The 13,159-nt window shown below is 43.1% G+C and overlaps 1 protein-coding gene and 1 pseudogene across 2 annotated transcripts in view; both read left to right on the forward strand.

Moving 5' to 3' along the window:
• Window positions 1–13,159, forward strand: part of LOC105492916 (zinc finger protein 641) — a 57,868-nt gene that overhangs the window by 31,917 nt on the left and 12,792 nt on the right. The window lies entirely within an intron of this gene.
• On the forward strand, window positions 6,893–7,762 carry LOC139356486 (olfactory receptor 8S1-like; annotated as a pseudogene).

Genomic DNA, 13,159 nt, shown 5'->3' on the forward strand with positions numbered 1-13,159 from the left:
TCCTTTTAATATATCAAAAAGAGGTTTTAACTCTCCTGTAGTGAGCTTTAAGTACGGCCAAAGCCAATTTATGTCTCTCAGTAATTTTTGGAAATCATTTAAAGTTTTTAAATGATCACGACGTATAACGGCCTTTTGATTAATGATTTTGGGTCCATTAATTTGAAAACCAAGATAGGTGTATGGATCTTGTAATTGTACCTTTTCTGGGGCTATTTGTAGTCCAGCTGCTGCTAACTCTTGTTTGAGTTGAGCAAAGCACTGTAAGACTTGTTCGCCAATTTCTCCTGCTATTAAAATATCATCCATATAATGTATAATATACATTTGTGCCCACGTTTTTCTGACTGGCTCTATAGCAGCAGCTACATATTTTTGACACAAGGTAGGACTATTAGCCATACCCTGAGGTAAGACTTTCCATTGATAGCGCTTCATTGGTTGTTTAAAATTTGTAGATGGAAGACTAAAGGCAAATCTTTTCTGGTCAGCAGGGTGAAGGGGAATTGTAAAAAAGCAATCTTTAAGGTCAATAACGATTTTAAAATATTTTTGAGGAATCGCAACCGGTGAAGGTAATCCTGGTTGTAAGGCACCCATAAGGATCATAGTGATATTTACTGCTCTTAAATCTTGTAAACGCAAAGCATGCCTACAAGACCAAAAACCTCATCACCTGGGTACATGGTAGATAAGTAAATAATGGTCTGCACCCCAGACGCAGCAAATCAGAAACTTGGAGGGCAGAGCTCTGCAAGCTGTGATTGAACAAGCCTCCCAAGTGAGTTTCATGCACACTGAAGGCTGAAACTCAATGAGAACCATTGTTTTAACCAATTAAAATACAATCTTCAGGTGGTTCATATACACTGCCAAAATTGAGAAAGCTTGAGAATCACTGAATAGTAATAATTATTTTCAGATGGTACTCGACAAATTTACAAAAACTGCAAACATGCAAGACCCGCCCAGCCATCCGCACATCCACTGGGATCCACTCCCACGATCACCCTCGAGGGAAATGAGACCCTCCTCCGTATCTTGCGGAGGCTTTGCAAGGTTAGAACGGGAGCTCACCTTTAAAATATGCTCTGTCTAAGCGACCGCAGCCATGACTTGCGAATCGACCTCCTTCCTATCTATTAAATCTCTAATGAGGTTCCAATAAGAGAAAACGGTCACAGGAATTTTTTCTGGCCCAAAAGTATTATAATAGTCCTGAAGACAATCCCTTACTCTACGCCATATTTTGATATCAATAGTTCCTTCCTGTGGGAACCAAGGGCAAGTATCTTTTACAAAATCAAAAAATTTAAACAAGTCATTACCTTTAACCTTTACTCCTCGTATCTTTAAAGCCTCTTTTAATTGTCCTACATATATTTGATTTTGACTTAATTCTTGTCCCATTTCGGACGCGTCACTTACCTTCGATTCAGACGCGGCAGGTTCCCGCGGTGATCGGTTTAATTCCTTTTGTCTTTGTTAGCGGTCGACCGTCCTTTGGCGTCCTCTTCCTCACGGAGTCCCTCGTTTCCAGGTCCCTGTTCGGGCGCCACGTATCCCGGCCCGCGGGATAGTCGAAGCAGGCCCTGGAGGAGGGGGTGGGAATTTGGGGAACAAGAGATACGAGAAATGGAGACAAGACAGTGCTCTGATCAAGTCTCGTTTAATGGCGGTAATGCAGTGCCTTATATACACTTGGAGGGGAAGGGGTTGGGCCAAGGCGAAAATGATCTCATAGTGGAGGCGTGGCCAGATAGGTATTGGTTTCTCTAGTCCAACGTCATGTTGCACCTGCGCTGTCAGGTAGTAATTTTCACGGGCGCGGGAAAAATGGGTGAAGAAGAAGCAGGAAGAGCGCCATCTTCAACGAGGTATTAGTACAGGGAAAAAAGGCAAAGATAGGGAGAAGGTGTGCGGTGGAAATGAATATAGCTCAGGTGTTTTCAATCGTCAGCCATCATTCGCTATGGCCGGGGCGTGCAGCTCCGGACATCTGGCTGTGTTCATTCATTTGCATGGCTACAAAGAAATATCTGAGACTGGGTAATTTAGAAGAAAATAAGTTTATTTGGCTCATGGTTCTGCAGGCTGTACCTGAAGCACGGAACAGGTATCTCCTTCTAGGAGGGTCTCAGAAGGCATACAATGATGGTGGAAGGTGAAGGGGAGCCAGTGTGTCACATGGTGAAAGTGAGCAAGAGAGAAAGAAAGGAGATGTCAGGCTCTTTTAAACAACCAGATCTTATGTGAACTCGTAGAATGAGAACTCACTCAGTACCGCTAGGATAGCACCAAGATATTCATAAGGAATCTGCCCCCATGACCCAAACAACTCCTTCTAGGCCCACTTCCAGCACTGGAGGTCACATTTCAACCTCAGATTTGGAGAAGACAAAACATCTAAACCATATCACAGGGAATCATAAAGTATCCCAAATCTTTTCTTCCTACTCCAGAATTGACCGGGGCATCTGCTCTTCTGGGGGCCAAGGCAAAGCCTTCTCCACCTGAGTCCAGCAACGCTCACCAATCAACTGTAGTCTTTATGTATATCTTGGTGTTCTGAATATAGTAAGTGAATTGTCCCTAGAGGTGATAGAGGTAGCAGAAAAAAAGAGATGACAATGGACTGAGAAGTGAAGGAGGAGATTGTGGCATAGACTATCCTTCCAAAAAAAAAAAAAAAAAAAAAACTGGCTATAAAGAGAAGCAAAGACAAGGAAGTAGTTGGGGGATCAAACAGCCTGGAGTTGGATAGCCTTTATTTTTATTTTTATGCATTTATTTTTGAGACAGGGTCCCACTCTGTCACCCAGGCTGGAGTGCAACGACCCGATCTTGGCTCACTGCAACCTCTGCCTCCCGGGTTCAAGTGAGTCTCCTGCCTCAGCCTCCTGAGTAGCTGGGATTACCGGCACCTGCCACCTACCTGGCTAATTTTTGTATTTTTAGTAGATATGGGGTTTCACCACGTTGGCCAGGCTGGTCTCGAACTCCTGACCTCAGGTGATCTGCCCGCCTTGGCCTCCAAAGGTGCTGGAATTATAGATGTGAGCCACTGTGCCTGGCCTAGGCTTTCTTTTATACTCCAAATGCTTAGCTTCCCTTTAGTCCTGTTACAGAAGAGTAATTCCCAGTTTACAGAGGTAAGCCAAAGTTTTGGTTTCATCTTTCTTGTGTCTGTACTCACCATGTTTCTTTAGCACAGCTGGTATTTCCCTGCCATTCCCAGGACAACTAAGGCTGGTTTGAGGGAAGCCAACTCTCTCCAGAGGAGGAAGGGCTACTAATTGTGCCCACTTCATTTTCAAATAGGAAAAACTTGAGCAATAACAGTGGTAAAGCCCAACATATAGGCGGAGATATAATAAAACTAAAGTAGGGAAAGGAAGATTATCTCTGTGAAATAGGAGGTAAGAGCCCAAGCTGAGAGTTGGAGAAGCAAGAATAGTTAAAAAGTAAATGGCATCATAGGAGTAATGAAACTTTTCAACTGTGTTTACCTAGGTATAGGTGTGCATGGGCATATACAAACTCATGTTCAGAATCAGAGCTATCAGAGACAAGACTAATCCTTTCCAGAGCTTCTTGATCCCTTGATTCTTAATTAGTAGAATTTGTGGCTAGGAGCTTTCTACACTCCTGTGTCCTTAGCCAGACTTCTCTTGGTAACAGCCATGTCAGTAGCCACTCTGTCCCGGGACCAGAGGCCCCTTTGCTCTGGCTAATGCCACCTCATCCATGAGCACTGAGCAATTCCTGACTCTCTGGGGCCCCTTCTTACCACCCCACACCAGGGCCTGCCTGGCACAAGATCCCAGGGATTTGACGAAAGAATAAATAGAAATCACACAAACTGATCAGGAGTTCTCCTCAGGACCGAGGGAGTAAAAGGTGATAAAACAAGAGAAAATTCTAAGTCTTAAGACAGCCATCTCCAAAAAGACCCATGCCTGTGCCAGCAGATACCTGAACACTTTGGCTTTAAGTCACTGCCTGTCTGTACTTGTCTCTGGTCATATCACTCACTGGAAAGCAAAGTCCACTTTTCCTGGGGTCTGTCTGGAGGCCTCTCAACTCCAGCTGCAGGAACCAAGTCTCCTTCCAGCAGCAGTGCCCTATGGCAGGCAGCCCAGCTCAGAAGTCAGAAGACCTGTCAGACCCAGAGCACCTCTGCTCAGCAAGGTTGGTGAGAGAAACCCGGAGGCATACAGACATATGTAACGGGGGGGGGGGGGATCTGCAAAAACAACAGGTCCAAGCCCCATATCCTCCTACACAGGAGGAAACTGGACACAGATTAGGGATGTGTGTTTCTCAAAGTCAAACACTGCTACCTCAGTCAACCAAGTAATGGCTGAGCCAGAAGGTTGAGGCTTCTGCCCTTCCTCCATCTGGAATCTTTCTATTCTGTTTCTTTGTGTATCAAGTTCTGGATCCCCAAAAAAGTTAGCCTTTTATTTTAAAATGTGTTACTAGCTGCAGCAGCCAGATGAAGAGTAGGAGGGAGATTTCCTGGAGGATCAAAAATGAAGAGAGTGGAGAATAGGGATAGAGATTTTTATTTCTTCTGGCCATTAAAGTTGTAGTTTTAGAAAGGGATTTAGTCATGGAATCCTTGCTTCAATGAAATCCTACTACACAAGTATTATTAAACAGATAAAAGGAGAGACAAATCGATTGGGGTGGCTATGAGGGCAGAGAGGCACCCTCTAACTCCTCATCCCCTCAACACATATGGTGGCCCCTGAAGTGCTATCACAGAGCATACAGGATTCTGTTTAATAGACTTTGTAAACACTGTTGGGGCAGTGTTCTGGGATCCTAGGTCTGGGGCATTTCAAGAGGGCATCTGGTCCAGTCACATGTACCCAAGTGGAATCAAACTACTGAGATGTCCAATGATGATGGGGGGAAGAGACCATGAGACAAATTTTTCTTTAGAAGTTCAGCTTCCTTTGCCCTAGCACTTTTCTCTCACTTCAGTTCAGGTTTCTCCTTTGCCTTTTATCTCTGGAGAAAACAAAACTAGGCTGGGTATTTCCTGAAAATCTCCAAGTCCTTTTTACTGCACACATGCACGCAAATATATATATATATATATATATATATATATATATATATGTTCAATGAAAAAATAATTTTACAACATCAGAGAAATAACAATGGAGACTCAGAAGGGTAGGAGGGTGGGAGGGGGCTAAAGGATGGGAAATTACTTAAGCGGTAAAATGTACACTATTCAGGTGATGGCTACACTAAGAGCCCAGGCTTCCCCACTATACAATATATCCATGTAACAAAACTTCACTGTACCCTCTAAATATATATAAATTAAAAGAAAAAGAAAAATGTCCATCAGCCTAATACCCAGTAGAGAAATCTATTTTTCAAAATTCAATGTCAGTCTTTGTTCATACATATATAAATTTTATTTTTGTATAGCAGATCATAGGCTATATGGTTTACAAGGGCATTTATTTCGTTTACTCAGTTTTACAAATAAATAAGTTAAGGCTTTAAAAAGTGAACTCTTCCCAGATGATCCCACTAGAATGTGTGGGCCAGGACAAACTAAGCCCCTTACTCTAAGACTAGTGCTCTTTCCACTTCAGTAGCAGTTGACACAGAACTATAGAGACCATTGGTTGGGTGTCAGAGCCAAGGAATACTGGCATATATTACAATTTAAGTGAACTCCCTACTAAGCCAGGTGTGGTGGCTTGTGCCTGTAAATCCAGCAATTTGGGAGACCATAGCAGGTGGATGGCTTAAGCCCAAGAGTTCAAGACCACCATGGGCAACATAGCAAGACCTTGTCTCTACAGAAAATAAAAATGAAAAAAAAATGTCTGGGCATGGTGGTACATACTTGTAGTCCCAGCTACTCAGGAGGCTGAGGCAGCAAGATCACTCAAGCCCAGGAGGTCAAGGCTGCAGTGAGCCATGAATGTGCCACTGCACTCCAGCCTGGGCAACATGGTGAGACTCTGTCTAAAAAAAAAAAAAAAAAAGTAAACAGAGCCAGAGCCCAGGACCCTTCTAAATCAGGATACTTTGCAGCTATACAGATGGGACATTCATGGAGCCAGACTTACCCTTTCAATGTATCTCCTCACAAAAGATTTAGATGCGTGGGGAGCTGAAGGAAAAAATTTAAGAGGCGAACTCCCTACTAGCAAAGTTGCACATGATCCGCTAACCACACAAGACTCAGCTCTAACAATTCAAAACCACGAAGTATGATGCACTTGGACGCATACAAGACTAGCTGAAACACCTGGTTCTAGTTTCAACCTTGACTGGTTTTAGTCCCAACCTAGTCCTCACTTTGCTATGAGACCATAGGCAATGCATTCTCTTCATTTGTAAAATGAAGGGATTAAAGTATAATATGTAAATATCCTTACATAGTGTGAGTCTATGATCTTACCATTCTGAGAAGGAATCATTTTCCCATAGGCCTCCCAACGCTTACCCAGAGAAGATTTTCCAGGCTTTGCCACTGGGGCGGTTTGTCTCATTTTGACTCCAGGACCTACCTGATTCGTATGCACTTGGTACTTTTACTAAAGAGTGATGGAGGTATAGAGTGAAGGCTTCAAGATCATGCAGAGACAGTGCTAGAAGGTAGGAAAGAAGGGCAAGTGAGGAGATTGTATTTAAGATGACACTTCCTTATCCCAAGTTTCCCATTTTGGGCCATAGGTAAGAGATATACTCATCTGTTAAGTAGAAAACTCCTGTTCAGTGAGAATGACTCAGATGAATGCCCTGCCAAGTAGAGAACCCTTCATTTCTTTTGAGGGAAGCAACCATAATAAATGTCAATGTTAGTCCTGAGTTTGTCCTTCTGGAATTTTCCAGTGATGCCGAGATCCAGACCATGCTCTTTGTGCTAATCCTGGTGATTCATCTCCTGACTTTGACAGGGAAGCTGGTAATGATCCTGGAGATCAGGGCTGATTCTCACCTGCATAGACCCATGTACTTCTTCCTTGGACATCTGTCCTTTCTGAATCTCAGCTACTCCTAGTTACTGTGCCCAAGATGCTACAAAATTTCCTCTCAAAAGAAAAACATCTCAATGTGGGGCTGCCTCACCGAGTTTCTTTTTCACTCTCTCTGGGGGAACAGAAGCTTGTCTGCTCTCTGCCATGGCCTGTGATCACTACGCTACCATCTGCCACCCTGTGGTCTATACCATGGTCATGAACAGACCTCTCTGTATGGTGATTGTGAGCATTGCTTGGGTAGCGGGATTTCTGATTTCCTTGATGTACAGTCTTTTCATCCACAAGTTATATTTCTGTAGGTCTGACATTATCCCCATTTTAGCTGTAAGCTGCCTCCATTCTTCCCTCTGTCCTACATTGATCCCACTGTCAATGAGATTCTTCTAGCTGTGTCATGGGCATTCTGGGGGCTACTGACACTTTCCCTAACCTTCTTCTCTTACTCTAGAATCACATCTGTCATACTGAGCATCCGCTCCTCTGAGGGCCAAGGCAAAGCCTTCTCCGCATGCCCTTGCCATCTCACTGTGGTTCTCTCATTCTATGGGATAGCTTTTTTCAGACACCCAGACTCTACTTCAGGCTCGGTGTTGGGGCAAGTGGTCTGTGTTCAGTACAGTGTGATCACGTCCTTGGTGAACCCTCTCATCTATAGTCTCATCTATAGTGAACCAGGAAGTAAAAACAGCTCTGCAGAGGATGTTGAGGCCAAAAAAAAAAGAAGGAAAAGTATGTCTTAGGGAAAGAAAAAGATACGTGATTCTGCTGCTTGGGAAATAGAGAAATAATCTCTAAAGAAGAAAGATTTTTGTTCTTGAGGAGATGTATAGCCAGCCAGAAGCACAGGTCAAAACTTGGAGCTTTCAATTGGCATCTAAAGTAGTCAGTCTTATGGGACTGAGCCCTTAAGCTGTGGGATCTGATGTTATCTCCTGGAAGATTGTGCCAGCATTGCTAACACAAATTAGGGGATGACCACTGGTATACACTTGAGAAATGCTTGGTGTGCAGGGAAAAAACCTACAAATCTGGTGTCAGAAGTATTGCACTGAGTGACTGAGAGTAGAGAGTAGGGAAAATCACTTTGGTTTTTCCTATCTCAACTAGAGAACATCTTAAAACTACTACCACAGCTCTACAGTAAGAAAATAATCCTAAACGGATATGGAAAACAACTTTGAGACTATCATTCCAACCATTATATGCAATAAGTATTTATGATCTCATAATTTAACCCAGCTTCTAACTCTTTCTGCCACTGGGTCCTAGATGGTGCCAGGTATTTGTCTATAATGATGCAACAATATGGCCTACTTAAAATATTTTTAAGTCATAGATGACAGAATTAAAGAGTACGTTTTCTGTAGCATACTAAAATGCAGTGTTCAACAAAATGCTTATATGAAATATAAGATGAAGCAAATAAGTCTGCTTAGAGCAAGTTTTTGCGCTATTTTAAAAAATGACAATTTGAAATTACACCACTTAGAAGCTGTCCTAGTATAACATATTTCACAAGTGCTGTCTTGACCCAGTCTTGATGTCATGAACTCTCAGTTACTCTTGAGAACAGTGTAGCAAGCTCCTAGCCCAACTACTTCCCTTATCAGGCTCTAACACTCCTAAGTTAAAATATACAATACCCATCTGCCAGAGGTCCCCAGATCCTTAACACCCAAGACCAGCCCCCTCTTTCTTTTTTTTTCTTTTGAGATGGAGTCTTGCTCTGTTGCCCAGGCTGGAGTGCAGTGGCGCAATCTCAGCTCACTGCAAGCTCCGCCTCCTGGGTTCACACCATTCTCCTGCCTCAGCCTCCCAAGTAGCTGGGACTACAGGCACCCACCACCACGCCCAGCTAATTTTTTGTATTTTTAGTAGAGACGGGGTTTCACCATGTTAGCCAGGATGGTCTCATTCTCCTGACCTCGTGATCTGCCCACTTTGGGCTCCCAAAGTGCTGGTGCTGGGATTACAGGCATGAGCCACCGTGCCCAGCCCAGCCCCCTCTTTCTTTAGGCCACAGAATTATTCAAAATATCCAATCACTGGGAAACCCAACATACCTTGCTAACGCCATCCTGTTTGCCATACATAAGCCTCCTGCAGCTCCAGCATGAAGTTTCTTTGTCCTTGGGTGCAACCCTCTATGTGGCCCTGCATGGCAACCTTCTCTGCTTTGGAGCTATACATAACAAAGAGATCTGCCTTTAATCTATCCAAGTGTCTCTGTGTCGTGTCCCACCATCAAAAGAATCTTTAAATCCTGTCACTGACAGCTGCCTAGGGTTCACTATCTACACTGACTACAAATTATTTCTACCAAGTAATGCCCATTGCCAACATCTTACATTTGAATTGGGCTTTATAAACTCATATCACATGCCTATACTTTTTCTTTTTTCTTTCTTCTTCTTTTTTTTTTTTTTTTTTGCTCTGTCACCCAGGCTGGAGCACAGTGGCACCATCGCGGCTCACTGTAACATCTCGCCTCCTGGGTTCAAGTGATTCTCCTGCCTCAGCTTGCAAGTAGCTGGGATTACAGGCACCTGCCACCAAGCCCAGATAATTTTTTTATTTTTAGCAGAGACAGGGTTTCGTTATGTTGGCCAGGCTGGTCTCGAACTCCTGACCTCAGGTGATCCGCCTGCCCTGGCCTCCCAAAATGCTGGGATCATAGGTGTGAGCCACCATACCCGGCCTATTTTTTCTTAATTTGGTCATCATAACAGCTTTTAAGGAAAAGAAGAATGACATATCTATTTGACAGATGAGGTTAAGGATCTAATCTGTCACCTAGAGACATAGCCAAGATCAAAAACAAAGCCTTTGGTTCTTAACTTAGTGCTATTTCTTTTCTTTTCTTTTTCTTTCTTTTTTGTGAGACACAGTTTTGCTCTTGTTGTCCAGGCTGGCGTGCAATGGCACGATCTTGGCTCACCGCAACCTCCGCCTCCAAGGTTCAAGTGATTCTCCTGCCTCAGCCTCCCGAGTAGCTGGGATTACAGGCATGCACCACCATGCCCGGCTAATTTTGTATTTTTAGTAGAGATGGAGTTTCTCCACGTTGGTCAGGCTGGTCTCGAACTCCTGAACTTTCTACCACAACTCCTGCCTACTTCTTAATTTAGTGCTGCTTTTTTTAATTAAAATTTTCCTACATAAAGAGTCCACAAGAAACTGTTACCTACCCTCTGGTAAGGCCACTCATTCCCTCTCCCTCAATATCAAGAACAGTAGCAATTAAAAGGGTAGGCCACAGAACCTCTTAAACCTTGATACCACTCCCACTACCAACCCCATTGCCAAGTATGATGTAAGGTACCCACCCTCAGAGCTCTGGTACTTCTGGAAATATACCCCTCCTGTAGCCTTAACCTGTCCACAACAGGATTGAAAGAGGGCCGACAGAGCTCAGCACACTTGTAGTGACATCTTCATTCTATGACCCATACAACTTCTACTCAGCCCAATCAACCATTGCACCTCACCTCACCACTGATTAGCTGACCGAGAGAGCAGTCTATAATTAGAACTAATTATCCACCTTACTAGATGACTACTAATCCCATCATGCCCTAGATCTTTGCTTCCCATACTCACACAAGAAGCCTTACCCTCCAGATCATTCCTCATCATATAAATTCTTACCCTGTTAGAGTCGCCTACATTGCCTAACATGAATCAGGCTCCAACCCCAGCACAACCCCTTACTCCTTCCACTGTAACCTATGTAATTCAGGGTCAGTCATCCATAAAATTCCTTATATCCTTCAACTTCTATGATGGATGTTTATTTTACCCCCTTTATCTAACTGAAACCTGGCTCTCTCTTATGGAAATAGCACGCTTCCCTTTCAGCCCTCGAAAGAGGTGGCAATTTTTAAATCCTACAATCTATATAATAAAGGCTTTTCAAATGGTGGCTTGCAACCCACTAGTGAGTTGTGAAATTAATTTAGTGGATAGTTAACAGAAAACTTTAAATCAAGTAACAATATAAAACTTCAGCATATACTGTATGTAGTTAAACATTGTTTTATGAAAATTTTGTTTCAATTAAATAAATGATGGGTGTGCTGGATCATAATCTAAATGTATTTTTTGGCCGGGTGCAGTGGCTCACACCTGTAATCCCAGCACTTTGGGAGGATGAGGCAGGTGGATCATCTGAGGTCAGGAGTTTAAGACCAGCCTGACCAACATGGTCAACCCTGTCTCTATTAAAAATAGAAAATTAGCTGGGCATGGTGGCACGCACCTGTAATCCCAGCTACTTTGGAGGCTGAGGCAGGAGAATCACTTGAACCTGGGAGGTAGAGGTTGCAGTGAGCCAAGTTCACGCCACTGCACTCCAGTCCAGCCTGGGCAACAAGAGCGAAACTCTGTCTCAATAAAATAAAATAAAAATAAATGTATTTCTTGCTGTATATCACAATATATACTTTGAACACACATATATATGCACATATATTTGTGGGTTTTAAAAATTATTTATTTTTAGACACGAAGTCTTGCTCAGCTGCTCAGGCTGGAATGCAATGGTGCAATCGTAGCTTATTCTAACCTTGAACTCCTGAGCTCAAGTGATCCTCTCACCTCAGCTGCCCAAGTAATTAGAACTGCAGGTGCACACCATTAAGTCCAGCTAATTTGCTTTAGAGGTGGAGTCTCACTATGTTGCTCAGGCTCGTCTCAAGCTCCTAGCCCCAAGCTATCCTCCTGCCTCAGCCTTCCAAATAAGTAGGATTTCAGGCATGAACCACTGCACCCAGCTATATACATATATTTGAAAGCCATTGCTTTATATCACCGAGAGTTACAAGTGCAGTAAATGTTCTCTTTTCTCTTCCTTGCTGCTTCAAGTACCATTTTCATCCTTCCTCTGTAAATAACGTCCAGCTGCACTGAAGCACACGCCATCAAACTATTCCACACACACTCCTCCTTGTTATTATTACCTACAATACTCCTGGTCACCTTTCATTTAAGACTCCATCAACTGGCTTACTATCCCTCTCTCCATAATGCCTTCATTATTCCTAGTGACTTCAACATCCACGTGGACAATGCATCTCCTGCATATGAGTATGTGCAAGTATAATTGTATTCCTTGCGAAAATACTGAAATATTTTCATAGCCACTGTCAATCCTCTTCAATGTCATGCCTTAATGCTCTAGCCCCTCATCAGGATTCAACAGATCTCTTCACAATTCAGAAACAAAAAGTAATCATCTAACACAACAAGGTACCTGCAGGACCCTGCACCAGCATTATGGGCTACGTCTATTTTGACAGGTCCATGCCATGCTAGTAGTGGTAGTTAAATATTTTGAACCCCATCCCTGCTAGCACTCTAGTCTCTCAGTTCCTTGGCTTTATTTTACCTTAAATGATTGTGTTCACCACTGCAGCCACTCAATCTCACAGTCATATCCTATATCTACTTGTGACCAACAGCTGCAGGAAGAATGCTGCTATGTCCCAAGGAACTCTGTTTTCCACACATTAGAATCCACCTGTGTGCCCGACTCATTCCAGTTACCAGAATTCCATCAACAGAGCAGCCCAGGACCACCAAGTCTCCTTACAAAGATATAATTAGGACCATCAGGTGTATCACTTCCTTTTAAACACAAATATAACGACTCCCTATCACCTGATATAGCAAATAAAAAATTATTCATCCACTACCTTCATCCACTGTTCTATCAATTTCCCTGTTTCTTCTCTACTCTAGACTGACACCCCCACATGTGTGTTCTTCATTCCACAACATGCCACAGCATGTCCATTTCTGCCTTCTGATGCTACATGGGATGCCCTTCCTACATTTCACCTTCAAAGCTGATCTTGAAACTCCTCCATCAGAAAGTCTGAAAAAGATGGAATCATCTGCCTGCTACTCAATGCATATTTAATTAATTCGTGCTGTAACACTGCATAGGAGTTTGTACTTGTCCTTAAAATTTCTGTAAAAGGTAAGGTACCACTCTGGTGAAAGGTGCACCCGGTGAGAAGTCAGACTAGGGCTCAATTCCTGATTGTGCCTGTTGGCTCACTTAATGTCCCTGAACCCATGCAGATCTACACCTTGCAGAGTTTGTTAATTGACAACTAAAGAGATGGCACACCAAA

This window comes from Macaca nemestrina, chromosome 10, assembly GCF_043159975.1.
Source record: "Macaca nemestrina isolate mMacNem1 chromosome 10, mMacNem.hap1, whole genome shotgun sequence".
In the NCBI taxonomy this organism is placed as follows: domain Eukaryota; kingdom Metazoa; phylum Chordata; class Mammalia; order Primates; family Cercopithecidae; genus Macaca; species Macaca nemestrina.